Source organism: Silurus meridionalis, chromosome 4 (assembly GCF_014805685.1).
Source record: "Silurus meridionalis isolate SWU-2019-XX chromosome 4, ASM1480568v1, whole genome shotgun sequence".
NCBI classification, from domain to species: domain Eukaryota; kingdom Metazoa; phylum Chordata; class Actinopteri; order Siluriformes; family Siluridae; genus Silurus; species Silurus meridionalis.
The window spans coordinates 26,169,432-26,175,126 of record NC_060887.1 but is presented as its reverse complement, the minus strand read 5'-3'; the positions used below and the strand labels follow the sequence as shown (position 1 = coordinate 26,175,126).

The 5,695-nt window shown below is 44.8% G+C and overlaps 1 pseudogene; it reads right to left on the bottom strand.

Annotated features, from left to right (window-relative positions):
• Nucleotides 1-1,658: 1,658 nt before the first annotated feature.
• Nucleotides 1,659-4,662, bottom strand: LOC124383805 (annotated as a pseudogene).
• Nucleotides 4,663-5,695: the final 1,033 nt, after the last annotated feature.

Sequence of the window (5,695 nt, the reverse complement as noted above, 5' to 3'; positions counted from 1 at the left end):
GGCTGAATCTGGATGCCCTGTTAGGCCCTGGCTTTGGGCAGCAGAGGTTCTCTCCTCAGGGGGAAGATATCAGTGTGCTGTGGTTGGCTGACAGCTCCGAAAGCCCTTATTGAAAAATCAATGTCCATTTGTGCGTCCAGCTCACCTGGCCGCCTGCCAGCTCGCCTGAAGTCACATAATGAAGCCTGATCCCGTTACCTGATTCCTCATTGGCTGTGTCAAAGTGACTTTGTGGCTGAAGTCATCCCTTTAGTTTCTCCTCTTCTTTGCATCTTCTGTGGGGCTCAGATGTTTTTGCTGAGCGTGGAGTGTGATCTCAAATGTTTTAACACTGTCTGCGGGACTGAACATTTGCTCCATCATCTCAATGTTGACCGATATGCCATGCAGTTAGAGTTGTCCAGGCTATGCCAGAGTCAGTTAAGAGTAAGTTTTTAAGAACAAGCATCCATCTCTGGTCATCGTTTTCTCGCTTTCTCCTTTTCTTGCTTATCTTCAAACCAGAACAGTACAGTCACAGAATAATTTAATCTTCCATATATCTTATTTCAAAATGGCAAACCCACACACAACTTATGTGGAAAATTTTTGTGCTCTCAGTGACTCAAACATACTGCAGTGTGATGTTCATTTTTTCCCTCATCTATTACTGTTTATGGAACTTTTCTAGAAGGTTCTTCAGAGCATTCCTGTAGAGCCGTGCTTAGTGGTAAGATCACCAAACCAAAGGTTATTGTGATTGACAATGGAGTTGTCAAACTATTGTGAAGCTGGATTTAATAGAGTAAGAATAATTATTTACAGCAGCATTCAATGAAGGCCAATGAGTTGATCACCGTAACAGTACAGACCTACATTACTAATAGAAAAAGGAGCAGATTGCAAGACTGTGCATCTTACATGTCAACTTGAACACTACGAATCGTGAGAATAACGTGATCATATATGAAAAAGAATCATTCATGTGAAAAATTTAAATACCATTTATGTGAAAATAAACACATGAAAACAAATGAAACGTGAATAAACACAAATTGTGAAAATCAAACCAACTGCATTACATGTGAAAATGTGGTGAGAGGTAACATTTATAAAATCAACATGTCTGTTTCACTTGTGAAAAATCTCATCATGTTTATATCCATGTAATTCTAAAGTTTCTTATACTGCCAGTTACTTATTGTAGAGAAAAGCTGCAGTTTTACTTTTGTTTTATATTTAGATATGTTTAACTGAACTTCCCAGTTTTCCTGCCAGTGGTGGATATCACCTCTCCTTCCTTTTCTTTTATTTCTTTTCCTCTCCTCTCCTCTCCTCTCCTCTCCTCTCCTCTCCTCTCCTCATTTCTTCTCTTCCTTTCTTTCCTCTCCTGCCCCTTTCTATCCCTCCTCCTTCCCTCTCCTTTCTTTCCTCTTCTCTCCTCTCCTTTCCTCTCCTTCCTTTTCTATCCTCACCTCTCCTTCCTTTGCTCTCCTCTCCTACTGTCTCCATTCCTCACATTCTTCCTCTCTTATTCTCTCCTCCTCTCCTATCCCTTCCTCTCCTCTCCTCTCTCTCCTCTCCTCTCCTCTCCTCCTCTCCTTCCTTTGCTCTCCTCTCCTACTGTCTCCATTCCTCACATTCTTCCTCTCTTATCCTCTTCTATCCTCCTTCCTCTCCTATCCTCTCCTCCTTCCTCTCTCCTCCTCTCTCCTCTCCTCTCTCCTCTCCTCTCCTCCTCTCCTCTCCTCTCCTTCCTTTGATCTCCTCTCCTATCCTCTCCTCTCCTCTCTCTCCTTCCTTTGATCTCTTCTCCTCTCCTTCCTCTCCTCTCTCCTCTCCTCTTCTCTCTCTCCTCCTTCCTTTCCTCTCCTCTCATCCCCTCTCCTCACCTCTCCTTCCTTCCCTCTCCTTCCTTTGCTCTACTCTCCTTACCTCTCATTCCTCACCTCCTTTCTCCCACCCTCTCCTATCCTCTCCTTCCTTTGCTCTCCTCTTCCCACCTTCTTCCTTTCCTCCCTCCCTCCCCTCTCCTCTCCTCTCCTCTCCTCTCCTCTCCTCTCCTCTCCTCCTCTCCTCACCTTTACTCTCCTCTCCTCCTTTCTCCTCTCCTCTCTCCTTTCCTCTCCTCCTCTCCTCCTTTTTCCTTTCCTCACCTCTCTTCTTTCTTTTCTCCCTCCTTCCTCTCCTCTCTTCTCCTCTTCTCTCCTCCTTTTCTGCTCCTCTCCTTCCTTTCTCCTATCATCAACTCTCCTCTCCTCTCCTCACCTCACCTCTCCTCTCCTCCTCTCCTCTCCACCTTTCCATCTTTTCTTCTTCCCCTCCTTCCCTATCCTCCCTATCCTTCCTTTCCTCTCCTCTCCTTCCTTTTGCTCCTCTTCTTAGATATCCTCCTCTCTTCACATCTTTTCTTCTCGCCTTTCCTCACTTCTTTTTCCTCTCCTCAACTCTTCTCCTCTTTTCTCCTATCCTCTCCTGCTTTCTCCTCTCCTCTTTTCTCCTCTCTTCTCCTCTGTTCTCATTCCCTTACTCTTTTCTCCTCTATTTTCCTCTCCTCTCCTCCTTTCTTCTCTCCTCAACTCTCCTCTTTTCTTCTCTCCTCTCCTCTATTCTCCTCTCCTTCCTTCCTCACCTCTACTCTTTTCTCCTCTTCCCTCCTTTCTCTCCTCTCCTCCTTTCTCCTCTCCTCACCTCTCTTCTTTTATCCTCTCATCTCCCTCCTTCCTTTCCTCTCTCTCCTCTCCTTCTTTATCCTATCCTCTCCTCTCCTTCCTTTCCTCACCTCTAATTGCTCTCCTCCCTTTCCTCTTCTCTCCTCTTCTCTTTCCTCCCTTTCCTCTACTTAATTTCCTCTCATCTCCTTCCTTTTCACGCCTCTTCTCTTCTCAGATATCCTCTTATCTTTTCTCCTCTCCTCTCCTTCCTCTCCTCACATGCAAAATTGCAAAAGTTAGCAAGTCTCCTCTTTTCTCCTCTTCTCTACTTAGCCTCTCCTTTCTTTTCCTTCCATTCCTCTTCTTCATTTCCTCTCCTCCTTCCTTTTCGATCCTCTCCTTCTCTCCATCCTCTCGCCTTCTCTATTTTCTCTTCCCACCTTGCGTCTCGTCTCCTCTCGTCTCCTCTCCTTTCTCTCCTTCCTTTCCTCTTCTCTCCTTTCCTATCCCTTCTTCCTCTTCTCTCTTCTCCTCTCAGCTCACCTCATCTCCACTCCTCCCTCTTCTTTCTCTCCTCCTCTCCTCATCATTGTGTTCTTTTCCTCTCCTTTCTCTCTTATCATCTCCTCTCCTTTACTTTCTCTCCTTCCTCTCCTCTTATCTTCTCTCCTTTCATCTCATCTCTTCTCCTCTCTTTCCTCTTCTCTTCGCAGCTTTCCTCTTCTCTCTCTCCTCTATTCTCCTCTCCTTCCTTCCTCACCTCTACTCTTTTCTCCTCTTCCCTCCTTTCTCTCCTCCTCCTTTCTCCTCTCCTCACCTCTCCTCTCCTTTCTCCTCTCCTCTCCTCCTTCCTTTCCTCTCTCTCCTCCTTTCTTCTCTCCTCTCCTCTCCTCTCCTTCCTTTCCTCACCTCTAATTGCTCTCCTCCTTTCCTCTTCTCTCCTCTCTCTTCCTCCCTTTCCTCTACTTAATTTCCTCTCATCTCCTTCCTTTTCACGCCTCTTCTTCTCAGATATCCTCTTATCTTTTCTCCTCTCTCTCCTTCCTCTCCTCACATGCAAAATTGCAAAAGTTAGCAAGTCTCCTCTTTTCTCCTCTTCTCTACTTAGCCTCCTTTCTTTTCCTTCCATTCCTCTTCTTCATTTCCTCTCCTCTCCTTCCTTTTCGATCCTCTCCTTCTCTCCATCCTCTCGCCTTCTCTATTTTCTCTTCCCACCTTGCGTCTCGTCTCCTCTCGTCTCCTCTCCTTTCTCTCCTTCCTTTCCTCTTCTCCTTTCCTATCCCTTCTTCCTCTTCTCTTCTCCTCTCAGCTCACCTCATCTCCACTCCTCCCTCTTCTTTCTCTCCTCTCCTCTCCTCTCCTCTCATCTCTTCTCTACCCTCATTGTGTTCTTTTCCTCTCCTTTCTCTTATCATCTCCTCTCCTTTACTTTCTCTCCTTCCTCTCTCTCTTCCTCTCTCTCCTTCCTCTCCTCTCTTCTCCTCTTTCCTCTTCTCTTCGCAGCTTTCCTCTTCTCTTCTCTCCTCCTTTCTTCTCTCCTCAACTCTCCTCTCCTCTCATCTCCTTTTGTCTTGTTTTGTCACCTCCTCTTCTTTCCTCCTCTCTCTTCCTCTCTCTCTCCTTGCTCTCCTCTCATCTTGTCTCCACCTCTACTTTCTCTCCTTCCTCTCCTCTCTCCTCTCCTCTCCTTTTATCTCCTCTCCTCTCATCTCTTCTCTACCCTCATTTTTCTCCTCTCCTCTTCTTTCTCTTCTTCCTCTCCTCTCAGGCCACTGTGTATAATGCAATTTAGTTGATTAAACGAAAACATTAAAGCACTACCTTATTGAATTTGACAGCACGTACAGAGCTAGGTCTTGCTGGGCACTCTGTTTTATTGGCTGGGCAAAAAAGGATCACGTCATCCTTATTCACAGCCCTAACACTCCCCCCATACCTTCTTCCCTCTCCGTGCACCCTGTTTCACCAGCAGCCCCAGACAACCCTTGGCAAAGAGGACACCTGTCAGGACAGAGATTTGTTTAGACATCCCCCAACCAGCCATCCAGCTCATAGCTTTCTTTCTGGCACGACTCAGGCTAACCTTGAGGCCTGCCAGAACTGGATGTAGATGAACCTCCTCCCGGAAGAATCAGAAGGATGAGTCTTTTTATTTATACCAATAAACATGGCAATGGCAGATTAATCTAATGAGAGGGTTCGGAGGGAGCCACCTCAGCCTCTGCCTTCTGTGCGATGACTCACTCATAGATTTAAATGAGTCTAGAGCCACCAAGTATGGGGACAGGAAGCCAAGGGAGCAGTGTTCTGCATACTAAACATCTGTCAATCTTGCACAGCATCCTTCAAGTATATTCACTGTCCTCTGGGCTTGTTTGGACACTATTACATAGTGTCTGGAGGATAACTACCGTTAGTGATAACCATATTTAGAGATGCAGCACAAAAAGTACAGAGGCATAATTCAGACTATGCTTGCATTCAATTCAGTGAAAGCCATAGTGGAATATGATGAATATCATTCCACTGCATAATAAATGAAGTCCTTCATCAGTAGTTTGATGCAAAGTCTGGCTGCATTCTGCTGATAATTAGAAATGTGTTTTACGATGAGGTAATGCTGTCCTTTAGTCAGACAGGCAAATAATAATCAAGATTTATAAGATTAGACAGGAGGAACTTTTTGGTGAGTCTTGGTCCAAGCTGCATTTTTATGCAATAAATATAGCTGCCTCATAGGATTTGTAGAAGTTAAGATGAATTATTCCACAGTACTACTGAACTCTCATTCAGGATTGGGCAGAAGGCAAATTTTTCTATAACAGCTATGATAATAATTATATATAAGATGTAAATCGCAACTTGTTGGTAAAGTTTTATTTCAGGAATGAGTCTCCAGTGCCAGAGGCTTTGTAACAGTCACCAAGTTTGCTGCAACAGAAGTCTTCTGATGCAGAGGAGAGACAGAAAAATGAGAGGCTGGTGATGGAATGACTATTTATATCTACCATAACATTAGCAATAAAAAGAGCTAACTTGTCTTGCAGATGTTCCATAACATT